The following is a 23,072-nucleotide window of genomic DNA, read 5'->3' as shown; positions in this document are numbered from 1 at the left end:
CAGAATCTCCATTAACGTTGCATCTTCTGCCTAGGGGATCACAGAACAGAACTTGATGGGTCTTTGAGGATGGAAATGAAGCAGTTTAAGAAGCTACTGTGCTTCAGCTGAGATGTGGTAATGGCGCACAACCGTGTCTGGTTTGTTTTGCTGAAAAACAAAATAGAAATCACAGAGGATGATCTAAGGCTGTTTTGCTTTGCATAGAAGCAGACTAGCGATGCTCCCGTAGTATCTTGCCATGTCTCAGCTATGAGGATGGTAATTTCCAGCTGATGAAAGGTAAATTATATCTAGAACAGGTGGATGCCTAAAAATTGTAATGTGCTTTGAGGTACTTGTCGGTGTTCACGGAGGAGTGGGACTTGCTGTGCTGGTTTGGACCAGTGGTCAGTCTAATTTGGTACCCTACCCCTGGCAATGATCAGTGCTAGATTACAGGCAATCTACAGGAAATTGTGCATTTGATTATCAAATGCTTTATCTGCTGGGGAAGTGTTGGCTTTTTTTTTTTTTTTTTAAATTTTTAAAACCAAAACAGTCCAGTTTAGTCAACAAAAGAGTCCCTTCTAAAATGCAGTTAAAATTTCTCTTTAAATCTTCCTTCACAGACAAAGAGTTTATTGTATTTCTTAGTGTTTTCCCTTCAAACATTTCAGCTGAGGATTGGTTTAAGCCATATGCAGTCTTCAACCTGGCTTAGACCAATCTTTCTAAATGTTCTTCTGCATCTCCAAAAAGCCAGAGTCATGGTATGTGAATAGTCTAGAGTTGTTTTTTTTTGCTAACATTATAGCTGAAAGGTAAAATACTAAATGGATATCATGTAGCTATTGTATTGCTTGAGCGTGTCTTCACGTTAATTAAAATTAATTTAAACAAGATGATAGGAGTAAAGTGCAGAGTAGAAAAAAGGATAGATCAGAAAAAGGAGATAAGATAGGTGTATTCAAATAGGCAGAGCCTGATGAAATTTGCCCTAGAGTACATCAGCACTAGCCAAGCAACCTTTGAACCATTTACAATTATCTTTTAGAAATTGAGAAGGGCAAGAGAGGTCCTGGAGGACTGAAAAGGGCAAAGGCATTACCTCTGTTTGAAAAAGGGAGATCCAGGGAGTTACAGATTAGTCAGTCTAACTGCAATGCTCACGGAATTGGAACAAAATTTTTAATCAGTTTCTAGGAATCTGGAGGATTAGAAGATGATAAGGATGAACGGGGGCAGCAGTACCTCTGATGATGTGCCTTGACTTCAGTAACTTTGGACATAACCTCATGTGGCATTTCTGTGGAATAGGAAAATATATGTATTTAATTGTATGGTAAATATAATTAAACAGTTTAAGGACTGTGTTTGAAGAGTAGTTACCTGTAACTTACTTTGAAAATCGGGAAGAAGGGAGATGGCATGAGGAATTGAGTGAATACACCCATGTTTGTCTTGGGCTGAGCTTTATTTGCTGTTCTCTTTACTGGTGTGGACAAGGGAATACTAACTAAATCTGCAAGTAAGCCCAAAACTGAGAGGGGCTCAAGCACTGCAAAGCATAGTTCAGAATTAAATGGCTACGGTGGATTGAAAAGGCATGTGGAAATCTGCATTGTGTCGCTTGCTGAGCTGAAATGAGGAAACACAAAGTGGTGAGGACGTGGTGGGGCTGCACAGCCGTGGCAGAGCACTTTGGGACGAGCTCTGGGTCACCACCTGTGCACCAGCTGAAGTGGCAGAGAGGACAAGCTCCATCTGGAGCATATGCAGAGGATGGTAATTAAAGGTAATGGTTCTGTTGCTGTCAGTGCTGCTGAGGCCCCAGACATGGTGCTGTGTCCAGCTGTAAGGGTTGGACATCGGGCAGCGTGGGTTGGCTTGAGGGCATCTCTGGATGTGGCCGTGGATGTTGTTGGAGCTGGATCCAACCAGCCTGTGGATGAGGAGGAGTGGTCAGCTGCTGCCTCAACCATGGGATGGGCAAGAGGTTCTCCTAGTTTATGGGAAAGCTGTAACTTGAATCTCACTGGTGATCCCATGAGAAGGGCATAGGCAAGTCAAAGAAGGTGCCAAAACCTGGGGTGAATCAGGCTGGGGACTAGAGCAGGAGGTGTCTGAGGGAGGGAGGTCCTGAGTACAGTCACCCGTCCCTGGAAGGTGGATGAGGTGGTGGCAGTGTCCAAGTACTCTGTGGGCAGCACAGGGAAGGGAGAAGAGGGAAAGTGCCCAGGATGCGGCAAGGAAAGTTCTAAAAGCTCAACTTCAGCATGGAAGAGCACTGAACAAGAGCCTAGAGAGCTTGTGGTGCTTCCATTTTAGGAAGTACTCAAAAGTCAACTTGGCAAGGCTCTGAACAGCGTGGTCTGACTTCAGAGTAAGCCCCGAGGTCCCTTCCCACATGCTTTATTCAGAGTTTTAATAAGCTATTTCCATCTTCCTTATCTGTAGAGGATGAAATTTTTGAATTACAGGTGTCCCAGGTGTGAGTGGCAGTGCTCCTCCAGGTAATGTTAATTAATGGTTCAGAAGGACCAGGAATTACTGGGATTGCTTCCCTTTGAGTAGTGTCTCTTAATAACATAAAAGCATTTGTTTTCTCAATCAGGCTTCAAGAGGAAGCAGCGTAATCAAATGTTTAAATTTCTTCAGTGCTTTAGCATTTGCTTTGTTAAAAGCACCAGCATGTTTTCTAGGGCACAGGTGTTTAAATTCATAGCCTTTAAGAAACCTTTGCGTCAAGCACATGGATTGGATTGGGTGCTTGAAGGAGATTGTTGCCTTGTAATATAATAAACATGTACCTAATCAGAGAAGCTGATTATTTCCCATCACAATAAATAGAAAGCATGTGATTAGTGACATCAGCATCTATTTTTTCTTAGTGTTTTGCAGAAGTAATAGCTATGAGCTTGTAATAGTGATATGTAATCTCTAACATGCAGTGGTTAAATATTAATATACATTGGCTGTGTTTAAAGGTCAAGAATGGGTCTTGTTAACTCTCTCAAGCTCCATCAAGTTTTGTAAGGTGACTTCTTAGAAGGGGACAGTGTTGTCAGAGGGATGGTCTGTTGCATGAACCTTAGAAAGAATTGAATGCAATTATTAGAATATTGAGAAATTGACACTAAGGTTTCTGTCAGGGTCTGATTTAATCAGTTAAAAAAACACAGCCAGGCTGCTTGACAGGTGACCCCAGGAAACGTTCCCAAAGGGTATTGGTCTGTCTTGCTCATCTGTCCCATTTCCTTAATCACGCTGATGGGGTTTTTTGTTTTGTTTCGATTTTGAAGTGGTGCCATAAAGCTGACAAGGCCACCTTGTTCAGAGGCACAGTGATCAAGGGGTTACTACCTGTGGTAGCTGTGACAGTCTGTAGGGTCACATAGTTACCAAGCTGCCCCATCCTCCCTCTTGGGACAGTCTCTATTGGCACTGTGGCACAGAGACTTTAGGCCATATGTGTAATCTCAGTTAATTGTGTTAGGTATTTGTTCTCCTTGTTTAATGTTTGTCAAAGTCTTGTAAATGAAGTTGTTACAGTGTGAAATTTTATGGTGTCCGAGTTGAAAATGATCCCGCTTATCTTGTTGACTTTCCACCAAGCTGTTCCTCGTGGTGGTTCCGCTTTGCAGTCCAGCCTGCTGGAGTGGCGAGCGGGGCTTTCTCCTGAGTTTTACTGGGGAGTCATTAACTCCAGATGGCAAATATGATTTTATGCTCTTGTAAAAGGTGTTTTGTTCAAAAGGAGTTCTGTTACACATGCAGTGGGGTTGAGGTTTTCGGAAATCTCGATTTATGTGTTTATCTCAGGAGCAACAGTTATTTGCTTTGCTGGGGTGGAGACCCTGACTGGTGAGACAGTGAAGAAGGGCTGGTACAACGTATGCCACAGATATCATGACAAGAACGTCATATTGTTTTCTGGATAGCAGAGTGACTGATTGGCTGTAGACATTCCTGACACTGCCCGACACTAAGGGTTATTTTATCTGAAAACAGTGCTGTTACAGATGAGAGAGCTCCTGAAAAACATCACTCACTTTTACTCACAACATCCATCACCTCCTAATTATGGGTGCTTTCGGGTGGATAAACAAGTTCTTTCCATTACTCCTCCGGAGCCTTTCATGTCCCTCCGGCAGCAGCATAGGGTTAAAGTTGGCCCTTTATCCAGAGGCAGAGGGACCTGCAGATTAAATTAGTGCACACTGGTGCCTGTATGTGTTAGATGGGTATCCTGCTGTTACAGGAATGGCAATGGCCAGTGACTGTAGGGAATGAGTAATTTTTTGTAGCTTAACCACCTACTTTGAAGCACAGAAGATCTGTTAAACTTACTTGTTTGGAAGTCGGGAGTTTTCACTGTCCTTTCAAAAGCTGAATTAGATCAGAGCAAGTCATGAGTCCAGTGAAGAGAGAAACCCATGATCCCAGTTCAGGAACAGGAGAGTCTCTGCATCTCAGTTTTCCGAGACATGCTCATTTTGGCAGCAAGAGTGAGGCTCCCCTTTGGTGGTCCAGGAGCTGTCATCCCTCTGGATGTCGCTGGAGCTGCCTTAGCCATGGTACCTTCATCCCCAGCCCCTCCTGGCTACAAATTCCTGCTGCCCCCAAGCATGGGATAGAGTAGGGTCTTCCTGTACCTCCTGGACTGGCTGACAGCACCTGTCATTGCTGCTTGTCGGTCCACTGCCAGGACAGAGACCCAAGTGGGATTTTTCCAGAATGCTGAATTGCCCTGACCTCTTCCCACTGAATTTCTTGGTCCAGGTGCCATACTTCAGACTTTTTCAGAAATGCATATACATTTTTTTTAAGGCCATATGCATTTTCAGTGCAGTCCTTAGCACTGCCTAGAAATCCAGTGTTGATTCCAAGCCCTCTGCTGCTTCCTGGCATCAGAGCAGACGCTGGCAGCTGTATCCATTATCCATTATACAACGGCCTAATTGATCAGGAATTGTTGTATCCACGGGAGCCCTTGGCACGACTGGGTGCCTTACACTCCGGTGAGCTTCAGCTCACCTTCTGTGTGGGGCTTGGATCTTCAGCTCGGCTCTTAAGAAATTTATTTTCCTTTGCCACACTTAATAATTCTCTTCTTGTAGTCTTACAGCAAGAACAAGGCAGGAGATGTACTTTGTGTGCTTCTGTTTACGTTTGGATAAAAATAACAGTTGGTTGAAGTATTGTTTGTTTTTATGTATAGATGGGCCGTGTGCTCCACCCTTTGAGTGTGCCACTGCTTACATTTCTTTGTATTTACTTTGTGTGGCCCGTGGATCAGACCACAGGTATGGAGAAGCTGAGGATACCGTGGTGATATGGTCAGCATAGGTGCGCCCGTGTGCGCAGTGTGGACAGGGAGGGATAAAGGAGCATTTTCAAAACTGTTGTTTAATTCCAGTGACTCTGCAGATGGCAAAGTATTTACAGTTTCTGAAATTATCTGTGCTGCCCTGTGCTGCCTTTTCTCTTTGAAGAGTAGCTGCCTTGCAGCCCTTCCCTGGCTGCCGGTAATAGCAGTAATTAAGGCACACCTGGTAATGACAGCAGACGTGCTGTGCCTTCTGCTGCCGAGGACACTGATGTCCTGAGGTCGGGAGTGCCCACTGCTGTTTAATACAAGTCCTCAATTTAAATATAGGCTCAAGGTTAAAACCACAGTCCACAGATAAGGTGGGAGTGGATGGCTCTGTTCCCCAAGTATGTCCCTGGCTTCCTCCTGGGAACTGTAAGTAGGACAGGTAAAGTCCTGTTCAAGTGAGTTGGTATTTTATTGTTGCCCTTTTGTCCTTAAGTTTGTATTGCCTACAGTAGGGCTTTTTTGCAAGAAGACCCGAAGGTATCATCTATTTCTTCAGATATACAGAGGGAGTACAAATTAAATGAAAGTAATTTAAACAAAAAAAAAAAAGTAGGTTTGGCGATGCTGTGGTCCCCAGACTTGCCAAAGCTTCAGTGACCAAACACCCCAAGTGCCGGTTTTGGATGAGTGTTGCCCCTGGGTTGTAGCTTCAGAGTTCTGGAAACAGCTCTGGACATCTAATACATTGAGTAAAACCTCCAAAGTTACTGAAATTCCGGAGAAAAAACTGAATTGTGCTGATGGCTAAGTTTATCTTTTCCTGAAAGTGTGGTTCAAAGTTGAATTTACTACAGGGGAAGGGGTCTATGGGAAACAAAAAACCCACCCCAAAACCTGAAATACTCTGTGCCCACTTTGTTGAAGTCTGAAAGACTGAAATGTATTGTTATCCATCAATTCCCCAAAGACTAATTTGTGGGAAAGGTGGTTCCAGAACCGAGGCTTTTTCAGGGAAAGTGCAGGAGAGCCCATCTGTCAATATTGTTCTTACTGCTTTTCCAGTGCTTTTATAAATTGATAGTCTGGGAGTTGTCTCTGTTGCAGGTAAAGCCAGTTTCGAGCCCTTGTGTGCTGATATTTTATAGAAGTGAGATATGAATGCTCTGGGGGAAAATGGCATTGTGAGATAAAGGGCTCTGATACATGCATATAGCTTAAATGTCATCTTATAAAAAAAAAAAGACATAAAGCAGATGTTAATTGTAAAACTGTACTACATGTACACTTTTTTCTTATTAAAGTTATTGAATCTAATTCAGCATATATGAACACGTATGAGAGCTGTGTTTATTCATCCTTAAAATGTTTCCTTGAGACAGGTTTGTGATTATGCAAATACACAGTTTTAATAGAAGAGAGTTTAGATTTAGTAGTCTCATTAGAGAGAATTTTTTTTTTCTAAGATGAAGAATCTGAAGTAACAGTTGATTTTATCATTTGTTTTGAAGGAGAGCATTGCAGGTACACATTTTCTTCAAGCATTAGATAAGCAGTCTGACTGGAATAGCAGTTTTAATCTGGTTTAATGATGTTTTTCCAATATGAAAGGGGCCAAGAGATGCAGAAGTCTAAAGGTCTACTGGTAACAGTCAAAGTGATGAGAGTTGTTTACAGAACATACAGTGACTGGATGTCTGCTGTGTGCTAAGAGCATATATGCGACCTTTGTTCTTGGTTTAAAGTATAATTAAGAAATGTGTGCCTATGTGTATTTAAAAACAATAAAACCATTCTGTTTGCAGACATTCAGGGGTGGCAGACAGATGAAATGTTTCAGCGAGTGCTGGTGTTAACTGTTTTGTTATTACTGATGTTGAGATGCCTTTCTCCAGTGCAGCTATGAGGAGGTCAAATCAAACCTTTAATTAAGCGTTACTCATGCGAGTGAGGTAATGGCCTGTTGTCTTATCTATGTAGGTAAAACTCTCATCTTTTTCAGGTCATTGCAGAGTGAAAACTGAGAAATCATGGCCTGGCCTGCCTTTTGCCTACAGTGCATGCCAAGACTCTCGCAGACTTGTTATGGAGATACTTAATAGGCTTTGCTTTGTCTTGCTCTGCTGGTAAAGCAGTGTGCTTTCAACATGTATCCAGCTGTAAAAACCTCAGAAAGGCAAAACTGTGAGCAATTCACTTCTGAAATCCTTCAAGGTTGACTTTTAATTCTTTGCGTCGTTCCCTCATGCCTGAAGTTTCTGGGGTGGTCAGAGTTAGTGCTGGTCACTTTGTGACAGACCATCTTTCTTAACTCTGTGGCTCCGAAATGTTCCAGCAGGAGCTTTTTGCTGATCCAGCGTTGGATGTGCTGTGTCTGCTGTGCTTCTGCAGCCCGCTCCTTACGGGTGGGAAACAGAGGAGATGTCTGACGTGTGGCAGTGGCAGGTTTGGTGGGAGCAGCTGGGGCCTGCTAGGAGGATTTGGATGTGCAAACCTCGTGTGCTAGATGCCTTTCACAAAGCTGTGCCATCAGCCTGGGATCCGTAGGAAAGCAGTGAAAACTGCCAGCAGGGCCCTGGTGTTGGCAGGTCCTGGCTGCCCCTGGTGGGCATCCAGGACCATCTCCCCATCCTGCCCTGCTGGCCTTGTGTCTCTCTGTGCCCAGCTTGCTGACCTCTGCCTGGAGAGATGTCTTGCCCTGGCAGTGCTATCTCCCTTCATCCCTCCTTGCTCCCTAGCAGAGCATGTGAATGGGTTTGATGGAGAAAGGTGCTCACTGCTGCTCAGGCACTGCGGTGGTCCACGTGTGCTGGTGCTTAGGTGGGGTGGGCACACAGAAGAAGTGCTGGTGAAGCATTCCCCATCCTCAGCCCTGGGCTTGCCAGCTCTGCAACAGCTGAACCTAGTGACCTGTGGTCTAGCTGGGACAGGATTTCTGTGTCACAATTGAATTTACATAAATATTTCTAACAGTGTGTGTATGTGCATAAATATATATTTATTTAGCAGCTGCAGTGCTTGAACCACAAACTGCAAAGGGAGTAAAGTAACACCTTTTAAACAAAGGAGGCAAGCAGAGGAAATGTCCTAATTTAGCCTCTTCTAGCTTGACTGTGAAACCTGATAAACAGCTGCCTTAGAGGAAAAGGACTTCAGTAAGAAGGGGGAAAAGACTTGAAAACAAATACCCCTTCTCAGTCCTCTTATAGCAGAATATCAGCTGGAAAGAAATCTAAGCTCTTTATAAGAGGTAAAGCAATAAAATTATGAGAAGTGGGTATTTTTTCACCATGCATACAGCCACGGTTTGCTGACAACATGAGAGAGGTCTCTGGTGTGTAAATGTCTGGTTTTTCCTTGTGATCAAGGAACTCAAGATCTACTGTCAGTGCTGTCCACTAACCACAGTGCAAACCTCCTTTTCTAAGGGTTGATAACAAATAGAAAATTGACAGTTTCAAGAGAATTTACTAAGAGGAAATACTTTCTTTTTAATTGTTTTTTTTTTTTGGTTCATTTAGACACTAGCAAATCTAGCCAGGGATCTTCCTCCTTCTCCCTTGTTACTGCCTAAGATTAATGCCCAGACCCTTTAAAGGCCGTTAGTAGGAGGAACAGAAGTTAAAAGAAAACAAAAGTCTTGTTTTCAATCGCTTTCCCGGTTATTCATTTTGGATTCAGTGCGTGAACGACTTGTGGTTCGCTGAGGGTCTGAGTCGCAGGATCAAGGCTACAATGGAGGTATTGTGATCACCTTTCTCTCCCCACCACCCTGTGCAGTCGAGTTGAAATCCTGCTTTTTGGCATCCAAGCTGTTGCTTTGGTGACCAGTTATGACTCTAAAAGTATACATTGTGGTCTCGCTCAATAGCTGAAAGGGTGTAAGGGAAAAGATAAATGTGTTCAAACACAGCTCTGTTTTGCAAGCCTTCAAGGTGATTCAGAATAGAGTTGTTGGCGTATTTGATTTAACGTGGTGTATCACTGTAGCGTTAGGAATTGAAATGTCAGTGTTACAAATCCAGAAAACATAATTAAAGGTGATTTAATACTCAGAATGCTGTGCCCTTTACATACACATTGTAATTACCTCTAATTTTTGGTAGCATGGAGTTCTTGGTTTCTCTAAGCAGCCCTGTTTCTCTGTAATTATTTAATTTTAGAAATAGTTACGTGTTAATCACTCAAACCTTTATTTTCTAGAAACCTAAGATGCAGTCTGTAATTTTGGGTTTAGTGGATGCATCTTGTCCTCCTTTTATCTTACTGATGGTCCTCAAAGGTTTCATGTGATCCTAACAAGGTTGTATAAAGTATTTTTGGTATGAAGAGCGAGCTTTATGACAGTGACATGGCAGGGGTGAAAGAGTGAGAAAAATGGTAAATTCCATAAACAGTTGCATATAGCAGGTAAAGGAAAAAGGCAGCCAAATTAGTGTGCAAATGCAATAAAAACCTGTAATTTCAGGGAAAAGAATCACATGTGATAGGCAGAATTTTCTTTCTTTGAACACTTTGAGCAGTGGTGTTTGCAGGATTCCTTCACTGCTTCCCACAGCACTTAATCTCTCTTGCTTTGCTTTGTGTGGTTGGTGAGGTCCATGGGTTGGAGATGCCTTTGTGTTCAGACACCCCTTGTCCGTGCCACTTGCGCTCACAAGTGACAAGTGAAATGATTTAATGACTGTCTGTCCCATAACGTGCTGACACCACAAGTCGCTAATGCTCCTCTCCGGGTAGTGAGTGCGGCCATTGTCTGTGCTGGGTAGATTGCTTTGTTTGTCCTCCCCAAAGATTAGCGTTTATATTCCCTTGATAAAAGACAAAGCATTCCAAGCGCGCATTCAAAATGAAAACTCTTGCAGATCTGGCAGGCAGTACAATATCACTAATAGCAGCAGATACTTAAGTAGCCTATTTTCATAATCCCACAGGTAGTTGTTAAGAGCATTTTCTCCTAGTGGGAGAGAATATCTATCCTTCTGTTGAGCTTCTTGTCAGATATCACTGTATTTATGACCTTAATGGAGTTTCTAGCAATCGTGTGAAGATATAGTAGGCCCTGTGTATATCCATAATTCAAGATTTTATTTTATAACTAGTAGCACCTCATGTTGGTGTAGATAAGATATTTGGGTCGCATCTGTACTGATAACACAGACCGTTCCCATGTCCTCATAAATGTTCGTTCCTTGGTGGTGGATCCAAATTTAGACTAGCTTTGTAGCTGTGTTTTGCTCTTTTAAATGAGATGATTCTCTTGGGCTAGATGGCATCTGCTACTGAAGTGGTACCTAGGGTAGAATTAGTAAATCAGCCTTTTCAAAGCATTTTCCCAAAATCTGGTGTGTGGAAGAGTATAGATTGACAAACTGGTAACTTCTCACTGGGGTTTATGGAAATTACTAAGTCAATTACATAGTGCAGGGAAGCTGTACAGTGCAGCTTGTTTTCTTTTCCTTGTATAGTTTTTAAATACATTGCGACAGTTCTGAACTGGGAATAGAATTTCAAGAGGAGACACTTCGGTGCTGCTGTGAGCACAGATCACATGATGCTGGAGAACCAGATTGTACAAAGAGGATTTCAGAAGCTGATAATAAAAGACTGTAGTCATTGGTGATATGGGAATAACCAGTATGTTGCAAGTCAGATTACAATCTTGTTATTTCAAAACAAAAGTTACCTGGGATACCTATTCTTGTTTTGATCAATAAGCCAATCTTGTGAAATATCAAAGTTTTGGGCCAGGAAGGACCAAGGCTTTAAAATATAGCATCTGCTTTTGAAATCTGAGCCTCTGATCCTTCTGTTTAATCACTTGGTAAAGGAAGAGAGAAACAATATTCTCCAAATTACTTAGTTTAAAAAAGTCTTTTTTTTTTTTCTTTGCATGTTGACCAGTAATTTGTAGGCTCTGAGAAGTGGGATGGGAGCCCTAATTATGATGACCTGTATTCTGTTAAAGCTTTATAAGGATGAGCATTTTGGTGGATTGCACCCTTATTCCCTTGAACACTTGTTCTCCAGGAAGCATCATCTAAGGACTGGGTGTGAAGTATGTGCCCCCTCATATTATTCTTGTCAGAGTTTGCTGATGAACAGTTTGCTCTGAACCGTTTCCCAGAATAAATGGGAAAATGTTTAAAGAAGTTTCAAGAATATAATCCATATAATGCTTTTCTCCATGGTTGTCCCCAGTTGTTAGGGAATTACGGGTCCTATCTTGCCTCTGCACTGATTCCTGGGTCAAAGGACAGGGCAGAGACACAGCCTCTGGTCTGGCTGAGAAAGGAGACAAATCCTTGAAGGTATCTTTTCAAAGAGGAGCTATCCTCATATTAATGAGATCTTTATCAGGTGTAGCTGTGCTGCTTGAAGGCACTTGGTGCAGGTGAGCTGTAAATTCTGAAATCTGCAGTCTCCTTAGTCAAGTCAGTCTCTCATAAAAGTTGAAGGAAGCACGTGGTAGTGACTCTGATCCAAAAGAGAAATAGAAAGTGGTTTGCTGAAACACAACACTTACCAGAAGATTCTCCCTCTGAAAAGCTGGCAGAGGCTTTAACCTCCTGGAAATGTTGATTATGAGGGAGGAGAGTGTTTTGGCTGTGGAAGAGTGCTGGTGCTTTCCTTAAAGGTTGTTTTCTGCGGAGAGACGTGGGTTTTAAGATTTTTTTTTTCCTGATGTTATTGAAATGTAACTGTAGACCCTGGGTGGGAGATTGTTTTGCAGAAGAAAATAAATCAAAATACTGCCTTGAAATCTTTCTTTTTTTTTTTTAAAGGTTTTACATTGTACAGTCATTGGGCTGCTGTGTGTAGATAGAAACTTTCTTGCAGAGACGATCTGGGCTTCACCAGTCTCTGCCCATCTCCTCCTGCTTGGTCCAAACCGGTTTTGTCACTAGCAGCAGGGCAATAAATCAGGAGTCTGCCTCAGGTTAAAGAGAACTGTGTTCTTTTTCCCCCCTCTTGTTTATTTTTGACTTGGACTGGTTCCCTGATCCAATCCACTGCACAAAACCATTGACGCAGCTGGGGAGGCGACTGGACTTGGGCACCGTGACTGCTTAACCCATGAGTGTTGCTGAAAGATGTGCTTAGCAAATTACTGCCTTGATTACAAGAGATGAATATATATTGTCACACTAGAGACTGTAATGAAAACTTAGAGCATGTGCCCTGGGTAGCAGTTATCCCTGTTGATGTGCAAGAGTCCTGTGCTTCTTTGAAAAGAACCTGTTATGGTTTTTGAAAGTACCGAAGTAAAAATTAAACTATGTGAAAGCACACAGTTACACTTTGAAAGGTGTCAATATTAGTACTGACCTATTTTACTTAAGAGTTTTGGGACTATGAAGTCAGGTCTCAGAAAAAAAAAATCCTTTTTTTCCCCCTTTGTAGATATTGGGCAGTTGGCTTTCACTTGTGTTCTCAGTGACATTATTGCTTAAAGCTTTTATGGATGAACTCTACATTTTTGTTCAAAATATGTGAAGTGTTAAAGGGAGTAACCTCAAAACAGATGTATATATAGCTCTGCAGTGAAGGCTTGTGATTGATAAAATTTGCAACTTAAAGAGATCTTGCAGTTACTTTTTCCAGAAAGTGCACTTACTGGTGGCTGGATTTACATTTTACTATCAGTGTTATCCAAGGAGACAACTGGTCATTACAGGAACAGTGCCTTTAGTATTTGGAGGTGGGCAGTGAAGAGTCTGTTGTTGTCCATTAAATCTCTTGGAGGACATCAACTTAATTTCTTCTAGAGGACTGGAAAATCATGGGAGGTAGTTAGACTTTTAAAGTTTTTAGTTTGAAGAATACTTTCCATTATCAAAATTGGAGTGATGAATAATGCTGAAATCATGTTTGTTCATATTAAATGGCAGCTGGCTGATTGTGCCCTCTCTTGAAGAGGAAGTAGGGACATGCTTCTTTAACTTCAAGAGTAGATCTGTGCTGAATCTCAAATGACTAGACTCATACATTTGAAAAGGACCTGGATATAGCAACAGCAATCATTTTATTCCGCAGATTTCCTACCAGAAATAAATTAGTCTCATTGCTACATTTTTATTAAAAATTTCAAGAAAGAAAAGACACCTTTTCTGCATCAACTCCCCACTCCCTTGGCACAGTCATGCTGCGCTTGATGCTCCTGATGGTGAGATTTATCATTAAATGGTGATTTTTAAGTTGTTTATATGAGAGAGATCATGCTGTACTCTGTAATATTACTTTGGGTTTTACCTCTCAATGAACTTGCATTGCAAAGTACAGGTCCTGACTCTTGTTTACGGGTGGCAGAGCTCCAGAATGCAGAAGTGGAGCAGCGTGTTCAGTATTAAAGAATGTCTTAATGAAAGAGTAACAAAAAAACCTGTGGAAGTGGGATCTGCTGCCCCTTGGTTCACGAGGGACAGTGGGGTGCAGTTTCTTTGGTTCAACTGGACACTGAACTCTAATGACCAGGCAGTGCTGATGTTGAAAGAGCAGATTTTGGGGTAAGATAAAGGTACGCAATTATTTATTTTTTTGTTACACAAAAGTAGCAGTTTCATGTGAGACACGTGGGAGGATGGGGGAGAATGAAGATTTGCCAAACAGAAAGGGATAAAATCTGGTGGAATAACAGAAGTTTTCTGTGAGGCTAAGAGGAAGGCAATGAATAAAAAATGAAACCCCCAAAACCTGAAGACATTTTCAGAGGAGAGGAGAAGGGATGCTGCAGCATCTTTTTATATCTAAAGTCAGTTCACGCAGATCAAGAAGTGTACTTCTAGAGGCCATCTGAGTGTCTCTGAATAATGTGTCTCTGAATATTTTGATGATTGTATTGCTCTTTTGTGTGCGTATGTGTGCACATAGCAAGAATTTTCCAAAAGCACTTGGTCACTGAGGCATGCAGGTTGTGCAGCAGCTTGGCAGTACGTACTTTGGTAGGTCAGTGGGCAAGCACTGTACTGGCATTTGAAAGTTTTTTCTTCTCTCTAAACGCTGGGTGTAAAAAAAACAAAACAGGCAATGAGGCCCAGGCAGTGTAAAGGTGTCTGTGAAGCATTACATAAATAATCTTTGCTTATAGCTTAGTTGGTTCATTTTTTTGGTGCATGTCAGAATATGTTTATTCCTGTAAGGCTGTGTGGCATCATTTACTTAGCAGGGAGTTATAAGATGGCAAAATAGTGTATGAGGTTGTCCGAGGGGTAAGCGTTTTGCTGAGAGAAAGCAGAACAAAACCAGCTTAAAGGGTGGTTGGGGGTTTTTTTGTGTTTCACTGGAGGAACTGTTAAAAGTCTAAATTACAGTTTTCCTGATGGCTCTTTGAACAAGGGTGTTGCTGAGAAATGTGTGTGTGTGTGAGCAGAGTGTTCATAAGAGAGCGGCTGCAGGAGCTCAGAGGGCTATTTAATTCTTCTCCTCTTCCATTAGCCCATGAAGCAAAACGAGTGGGAGGTCTGTGAAGCCAGATCAGTGTTGATAAGGGAAACCACAGTTCCCAATGCAAGTATTTAGAAACTCTCTTTAATATTGCAGTGAAAAGCAGAGCAAGGAGGTGTGACTGGGTGTGGGAGCCGGCAGTACTTGGGCTGGAAGCAAAGCACATGTCTCTCAGGGTCTTGTGACAGGGCAGAGAAGTAGTAGTGCATCCCTTCTGTATCCTGATGTCAATACCAGGCATCAGTCCAGATTCCTCCCATACTGAAACCAGATTTGCTTTAATCAAATGGGATTTGGGCTCAGGATAGCGGTAGTTGCATGAAATGTCATGTGCCCAGGGTTGTAAGAGGCTGGGCTAATAATCCAGTCTGGTCGTCTGACTTGGGGTACTGTAAACCTGAACTGGAGGGCTTTGCAACGAGCACGGTTGTGTTTGGCCATGTGGATCGCAGCATCCCTGCCCTGGGCTTCCCCGTTATAAAACAGGCAACTCAGGAACCCTGTATGTATCTGAGATGGAGTGATTCTGGCCTTGGTGAGTTTTGGGGAGAACAGTCTGGTTTTTCTGAAGAGGCAGCCACACGGTTCAGGGAAGATCGAGCTGGTGCGTGACGCGGCGCGTGGTTTGTTTCCCTCTCGGAGGTACCTTTGCTCCTGTTTAGTATTCTGCGTGCTGTGCTGAGACCTGGGTCTTGTTTAATCAGTTTGGTTCTGATTGCTTCCTTGTATCCATGGGTCTCATCTTGAATTCAGTGTTTTGCATTACAAATCTGCTCTCCAGAGATGGACAGGATATATAGCTCCATCTGCCACATCCCGTTTTAGCCCTTTTTCGCGGAACCCTGTTAACAGGTGACATGCACAGTCCAACAAGATTCCAGCTAATTGTTGGTGTGTAATTAGGAAGATGAGTGCTGACTGGATCCTCTTCTGCAAGATGGAGGAACCGCTGCAGGCTGCAGAGATGGGGAGTATTGGCAGGGCCTCCGGGTGCAGCTCCTGTGCTCACTCTGTCCCGGAGCCTGCCTTGGCTTTGAAGGGTGAGATGAGTAACGGGAGCTGGATTATTCTCCTTCTAAATGCCAGAGGAGACACAGGGAGGTAGATGTCTCACAGGAGTATCATTTGTTCTCTTTTGTTTTGTGACATTTGGATGACAGCATTTTTGAAATGGTCATTTGTGCTGTTACTGTTGAGAAGGAGGTTAGTCTAAAATCAGTATGTGGAAGTGCTAATAAAAACAGCGTTTATGCACCATCAGTGGATAGATGACTGTTTTGATTTCTTATCTCGTTCTGCTAGGGCAAAACCTCCGTTGGAACAGGATTATCAGAGAGAACCTGTATATTTTTAGGCTTTTCCGAAGGTGGGAAAACTCGAATTCAGATGGTTTAGAGCTTTTTTTGCCAAAGGGGTGGTATAAATTGTTGTACTAAAACTAAAGATTTAGTGGAATTTTAAGAATAAAATTAGCCCAGAAAATGTTTGCAGGATAATTTTGTTTTTATAGAAGCCTGGTAACTGGAGTAAGCACCTACATTTTCAAGACAGCAATATTTGCTGTTCAGAGTTTCATAGTGGATTTTTTTTTTGGTGTTTTGTTTTTTGTTTTGTTTTGGGTTTTTGGTTGGTTGGTTGGTTGGTTTTGGTTTTGTTTTTTTTTTTAATCTATTCTCACTAAATATTGTTAGGGAGGCAGAGTGCTATCACTGATTTTATAGCTGGGGAGTGCAGGGTGCAGGAGTGAAGGCACTTGAGAAGGCTGTGGGAGTCCTTGCACTTGGAGGCAAGGTTGGAACTCTGGAGCAGCCTGGCTGCTGGGAACATGGCCTCTCTGCTCCGCTGCACCTGATGGAAAAGCAAAGCACTAAGGTGGTGTTGGAGCTGTTCAAAAGAAGATTGCACTGTGTTCACTATAAAATACATTCATGGAATAATTTTAATAGAGATGTGTGTGTACAGATGTAAAACATGCACAAATAATGTGTGAATGTGTGCGTGCATCATGTTTAAAAGTCCTCTGGAGACAAGCTCTTATCAGGTCTATACTGGAGTCAAGTAAAAGAAGTGAGATCTGCTTGTTACGTGAGATCTAGGGAGTCACAGCTGCTGAGGCTGTGGCTGCAATCTCAGTGAGGAGGAAGCCTGACAAGATCTCTTGCATTGGCCAGTCCCTACTTTTTGGGAGCCTTTTCTGAGTTTTTACAGCCCTGTGCTGCTGTCTCATAGCATGGACAAAATCTGGTCATCCAGTCTGGGAAAACCCCAGGGAAGAAGCTTGCATTGTATTTTGAATGCAGTGAGTGGGATTGTATCATCTGCCTTCAAGTTTGCATTTTCTTTTGTACACTTGATGACTTGGACCATTGAAACGAAAAGCTTCCCTTGGAACAATATAGTGAGAGATGAAAGTTTTGAACAAGGGCTCTGGCAGGTAGTTCTGAAACACAAGCGTAGCTTAAAGCTGTTCTAAAACAACTGTAATGACAGTAACATCATATATTGCTGTCAGAGAAAAACACAATTTCTTCCTCTGTGGGGAGAGGGAAATAGCTGGTTAACAGCTACGAACTCACCTCCCGAGATTTACGTTTTTAGATGAAGCGCTAAGAAAAAATGTGAGGCTTTCCTATCAAGTGTACATTGTTAGCTGTATTTGTTAGTTCCTTCGCTGGCAGGGTTAATGATGTGACTGGAGGCCAAGTAAATGTAATGTGTTTCATAGGTAATGGTATTAAAAATGAAGCCTGAAAAGGGTGGCTGGCAGCCAGTCTGGGGCCCCCCGTTTCTCACCGTCAGGCTTGGAGATAAGCTGTGAAGAGCAGCATCTGTGAGAGCTGGGAGGAGAGGCAAAAATGTTTAAAGTTGTACCTTACTATTCAGTTTCCAAACGACACCAGGAGTGTGCTGGTGCCTGTTTAATACTTTATTAAGACATGTACTGCCTGTAAAGTCATTTTAGCACAGGAAGCTGCGGTCTGTCAGGTTTGCACTTACCGTTCGCCTCCCGTGGCTCATGGAACTTGATTTCTAACTTTACCCTCTATTTCTGCTGATCTTGAGTTGTGCATTACGCTTTTCAGCAGAAATATAAATTTATCGTAGAATTGGATATGAATTCTTACCTAGGAACCTGGTGCAGAAAATAGGTGGGGTGAATTTTGTTAGTATTCGTATTCATAGACATTCATTTTAGAGATTGCAAAGGATGAGAACAACACTATAGTGGATTTATGGTGTTTCATGAAAAAGGTGCCTGCCTCTCCATTTTTAGAAAGCATGACGTTAAAGAGTGCGGCTTTTAAATTATCACTTAGGCTGTATTGCCATCCCCCTCATTTCTGAGGTGATGCTTTGTGTTTTTAATGTCTGTTTTTGTTTTGATTCATTTGAGTTTCACAGCTATGGCCTTAAGTAATCGTTCTGAATAAGGCAAATCTGTTTTGGTTACATCAACAGGGCATTTAATGTCCACACAACTGCTAATCATTCTTCAATTTGTGCAATTAGAATAAAGCTCGGGCCATAAGTGGTAGAAATATGAGCAGGTCTGAAGCTGCTATGCTCTTGTCTGCTTTCAGTTTATGTGCTACACAGGTGATTCTAGTCTGCTCCTGAGCCAGGGCGTATTTACTTCAGCTTAATTAAGCACCAGCCCTCCCAGTGCTTCACCTCCTAGTGCAGTCAGTGATCTTGATTCATTGGTTGGTCTGGAAGAAGATAACAACCATGGCATAAGGGAATGGGGTGTTTTTTCTTGCCGGTATGTGCTCATCACTGCTAAGTGCTTCCATTGATTACAGCAGCACGAACACAGCTGAAAACAACACGGTTGGTGGTTTCTAGGAATGCCTGTGCTGCTACCGCTTTACCAAGCCCTTGCCTTGTTGCTTGAGGACTTTATTTTGAAACAAAAGTAGAAATGTCAAGCAAACATGTGCAAATGCTTGTTGTGATTGCTGTTTGGAGGGGCTACCTGCTGACTCCCCAGGGTGATTTTGCAGCTGTATGTACTGAGCATCCCTAGCAAGCAGGCTCTGGTTGCTCTTGGGGTGCACTGGAACCAGCCTGCAGAAAGCAGAACAGGTACAGGCACAGCTGGGTGGGTGGGTTGCTGAGGGTGTAAACTGTGCTGCAGTAGTTTTATGTGTGTCATGTCATGTTTTCCCGAACTTTTAAATAACAGGTGAAAAGCTTCAGCTAATGCTCCTTTAATAATTAATCGGTGTGAACAGACACATCTTTAAGCCATTTTCATTTTATATGGTATGATAGACTTTTGATTAATTACCCTAGCTTATAGAGTTTTAATAGATTAGTGCTTACTTAAGGGAAGGAAAGGGTGTACTTTCCCTGTTGTTGACCAAACGCTAATGGATGAGGTAGAGGATGCAGTCAGCTGTAGTGCATGAACCCTCACAGGCACACAGCTCCCCTGCCATGCCACATGCAAAATGTCAGCCTCTCTTGAGTTCATCTGTTTACCTTGTTACGTGTTTGGACTGGACACACCACTGCAGGCGCTGCTGGAACAGAAATTAATTCTTGCGAAGGGGCAGTAAACTGACTTAGAAGAGTTAGGCCCCGTCTTTCCTAATCAACTTGGCTACCTCATGTTGTGCCTAATTGAGATTACAAATTGCATCCTCTCGGCTGTCTTGGTATACACTTGAGCGCTGGGAAATGTGTGAGGAAGGATAGCAAAGGGAGGGGAAATGCAGATGTAGGCAGTGATGGATGGGACCTCTGGGACTAGACCTCCTGCCAGTCAAATTGCCCGTGTCAGCTTTCTGAGTAGGCTGGTTGCCTGGATTAGGGCAGGGCATGCTCTCAACAAGGTTTTAAATGCTGTCGCAAGACCCCCTTGATGCTGCAGCTGTTTAAATAAGAACTGTGTATTTTTATTGAATTTAGTATGAAAATGAATGATACAGTGCTCTCTAGGGCACTCTTGTAATATAATTTTGCGTATAAAAATGGCTTTTCTCTTCCCCGTGTTTTTATGAATGGACGGAGTACAGACACAGCTTTTTTCAAAATAGTGTTGATCTGGGAGCGTTTTGCAGTTTGATCTCATAACTCCATCCATCTCCCTTAGATACTATTTGTCTGCGATAACTTGGCACTGCTTGGCAACCTTTCATCTCCAGCACACACATGGCTGTCCCCGAGATGCAGCCCTTCCTCCGAAAATACGGCAGAGTTCAGGAGCAAGCTTGGCAGTGCTTATTAATGGGTTCTTTGGTTGTTTTGTAAATGGTGTCCCTCTCGGGCAGGGTGAGAGAGCCCAGCCCGTAGTACAGGGCTGTTAAAGGCTTCTGGGCCAGGAACAATAGAGAGGTGCTCTGAGCAGGGGTTTATCAAGCCCCTGACAAAGATTTCCTGGTAGCACCATCCTGGAGCTGGTCTGGTTCTGGCCACTGTTGTTTCTCACCGTTCTTCTTCGGCTGAGTGAGCTGAGATTAAAGGGTTTGTTATCTGATGCTTTCTTCAGAAGTTAATAAATGTAAAGGACGTTTTGGACTCTCTCTGGCCCCTACATTTGATTGCTGAGCGTGGAATGGTTCGGAAGACTTTGTGTAGTTCAGGATTCAAAGCCACTTGAATAAACTCAGGGTTTAATAAACAAAAGATGGATGAGATGGTTCACTGTTTTTCCCTGCACATTTGCCTAAGGCTTTCAGCTGTCCAGAAAAATGACAAACTACATCAAACAGAACCAGTTATTGGTGGCAGGGTGATTTTTTTAATATTTCATTTCAAGAAAGTTGCTGCTAAGGTGTTTTCCCTAGCTTCTGATACACTCTATTGGCAAAAAAAAAGTCTTAAAAATCCTGTTTGAAGTTTTAAAAGTCTGTGATGATAATCATGAATTTACAGAATTTCTCTCGACAGAAATCTTTCTATATTAATACTAATTGGAAGTGTTTTAAAGGTGGCATTTAGTAATATTTTAGCACTGTCGCCTGTAGTAGGATTTTGACCTTTTCATTGCCCCTGTGAGCCCAGGTTATTAATCAGGGAAATTGCACGAGACATGAGGAATGTCTGAGATAATTTACAAAATTCTGCAGGTCCTTTCTTGTGGACAAAAATATCTAAAACTTGGATTTTTTTAACTTGCAGAGGAGTCAAATTACAATAGTTGTACGTGGTGTGTGCTTTAACTCTCAGCTTGCTAACAGCTCAGGGATTGCTGTATGCTCTGAAAGCTTGGGAGGATATGGGTACGTGCTGTTACAAACTTGGAGGGGTTAAGAAGGCTTGTAGTTAATCCAAAATATAAAAATGCTGCAGCAGCAGAATTGCTTCAAGCTCTTTTAAAAGTCCTTTCAAGTTAAGATGACACTGCTTTTGGTTTAATATAATGAATTCAGTAAAGCAAGAAGGCACTAGCTGTTCTGCTTGTTCTCACTCTCTGGTGAGGAAAAGGGGGCTTAGAGGATTCTCGTTTGGCTAAATAAAGTTTGACTTGCATGTAGTGTGATAAATTCAAGTAGAATGCTTTCAAAGATAAAGAGCCAAGTGTCTGCAGCTTTTGTGCCTCCAGTAATTTGCAAGCAACTCTCTTGGACAGTTGATGGAAAAGGGTTTGGGGATGGTGGGCTTTCCCAGGGTAGTTGGTCTGTTTGAAAAAAATAATCAGCTTTGCCTGGTTCATACGACGGTCTGTCAGTAGTTATTCAGTCGTGGTCTTAACGACGGCTGCTGCCTCCAGGTCTGCTGTGCCCGTAGGTTCCTGGTCTTCCCTGGTGCATCTTTGCTTCAGGCAGTGGTTCGATGAGCTTTTCTTTTCCTGTTCACACAGGGAAGAAATGAAGCCCTGCTGGCTCCTCTTGTAGTGCTGGTGCTGCTGGGCAGCAAAGGCTCCTCGAGGAGGCCACAGGACAGGCGCTTGCAGGTTGGATAATGAACTTTGCCCGGCTCTTGGAAGGGTTCCCTCCTCCCAGCTGTGTTACAGAGTCGGGATTGATCTTGCAGTGGTTCATCCAGCGTAACACCAAGCAGGACTGGGAGCACGGTGCTGCTGTGGATCCCCTCCTGGGGAAGGTTGCCAGGACAGACATGTGTGGCAGGTGTTGGTTGAATGTCTGGTGGTCAGTGCTGAACTCATAAGTAAAAGACACTGCAGTGTATCCAGAAGCTTTGCCATATAATCAAAGGACATGGTTTTCCATGTTTGCTGGCTGAGAAAGGTGCAGAAGGAGGGTTGTGTCTGTGACATCCTGACTGTTCATTTCAGCCCTTGGGAGCTCTCCCCTTGCCTTTGCTCAGGAAGGGGTTCCATTTGCCAGGAATGGTCACTTTGGTTCAGCCAGCAATATGAGTCTTAACTAGTTTCTGATGAACACTGTCAAGGAAGATACATACTTTTATTTTGCATTTTTAATTATTCCATCAGACGACAGATCAACCTGACTTCCCAAGGAGATGCCAGGTTGCAGGCACACTTATTTGGAGGAAGGCAGGTTGACTTGACTGCAGAGATTTCTGAAGCTTGTAAATCTTGGCTGAAGGGCAAGCCCAGAATCCTTTCTCACAGAGGTCTAAACCCCCGTGACCCGTCTGGTGCAAGGCTTTAGTGCTTCTGTGGGTGAGACAGAAGCGCAACAGAGCTGTGGGGAATCTGCAGTGCCTTAAGCAGCCTTTTACTGCTGGTGTCCTCGGTGTGGTGCAGAAGGTTAATCCATCAGGAATTATGTCTGTGAGCTTGGAGGACAGAATAAGTTTCATTCTGAGCAGCAGCGCTTCATGAGGAATAGCTGTTCAAATTCCTTCACGTATTCTTTTTAAAAGGGCTGTAAACAAATTGTTTCTCATAAACCACCCGCATACATAAAGCACATTTCTATTGCCAGCTTCTTCTGGAGTTGGAGGTTACTGATTTAGCCCTCACAGTGCCTTGGGTGCTTTGTTCTTTTGCTTAAAAAGCTGATCATTGATACTTTTCCAAATGTTTCCATGTCTTAATTGTTAGTTCAAAATATCTAATGCATTGCTTCTCCAGATAGAGAGGATACTATCTACATGAGGAAAGTTCCTGTTCTGTTGCCTCCTCTCCTGCAGTCAGGAATGGCCTGTGTTCTTCACAGAAGAGGTTTGAGATTCATTTTCCCTAGAAGAGAGGGGAAAAGTGGTAAAGGGAAAGCCAGAAGACAGATATAAGGAGTCTGTCTCAAAGCCCTTTTCAGAAACCACCTCTACCCTCTGAGAAGAGAAAAATTACCTTGTACGTTGCATATGATTTAGGCTGAATTTTTTTCCTCACATTTCAACTCTCAAAGAACTTTTAAAGGATAAAATATAAAAATAAAATTTAAACCCAACC

General features: G+C 42.7%; 1 protein-coding gene across 15 annotated transcripts in view; it reads left to right on the top strand.

Annotated features, from left to right (window-relative positions):
- The window catches only part of PTPRF (protein tyrosine phosphatase, receptor type F), a 287,080-nt gene that overhangs the window by 5,785 nt on the left and 258,223 nt on the right, over window positions 1-23,072 (top strand). The window contains exon 1 of one of the 15 annotated variants that reach the window (XM_027683285.1): window positions 1,498-1,777. The exons of the other annotated variants lie outside the window; for them this stretch is intronic. The gene's annotated coding sequence lies outside the window, so the exon portion shown is untranslated. Of the gene's footprint in view, window positions 1-1,497; window positions 1,778-23,072 lie in introns of those variants that run through there. 15 annotated transcript variants of the gene reach the window in all.

This window comes from Neopelma chrysocephalum, unplaced genomic scaffold (assembly GCF_003984885.1).
Source record: "Neopelma chrysocephalum unplaced genomic scaffold, ASM398488v2 Primary Assembly neopelma1_64, whole genome shotgun sequence".
Lineage (NCBI taxonomy): Eukaryota > Metazoa > Chordata > Aves > Passeriformes > Pipridae > Neopelma > Neopelma chrysocephalum.
Note: the sequence above shows the minus strand (reverse complement) of the source record. Positions and strands in the feature narration are given on the sequence as shown.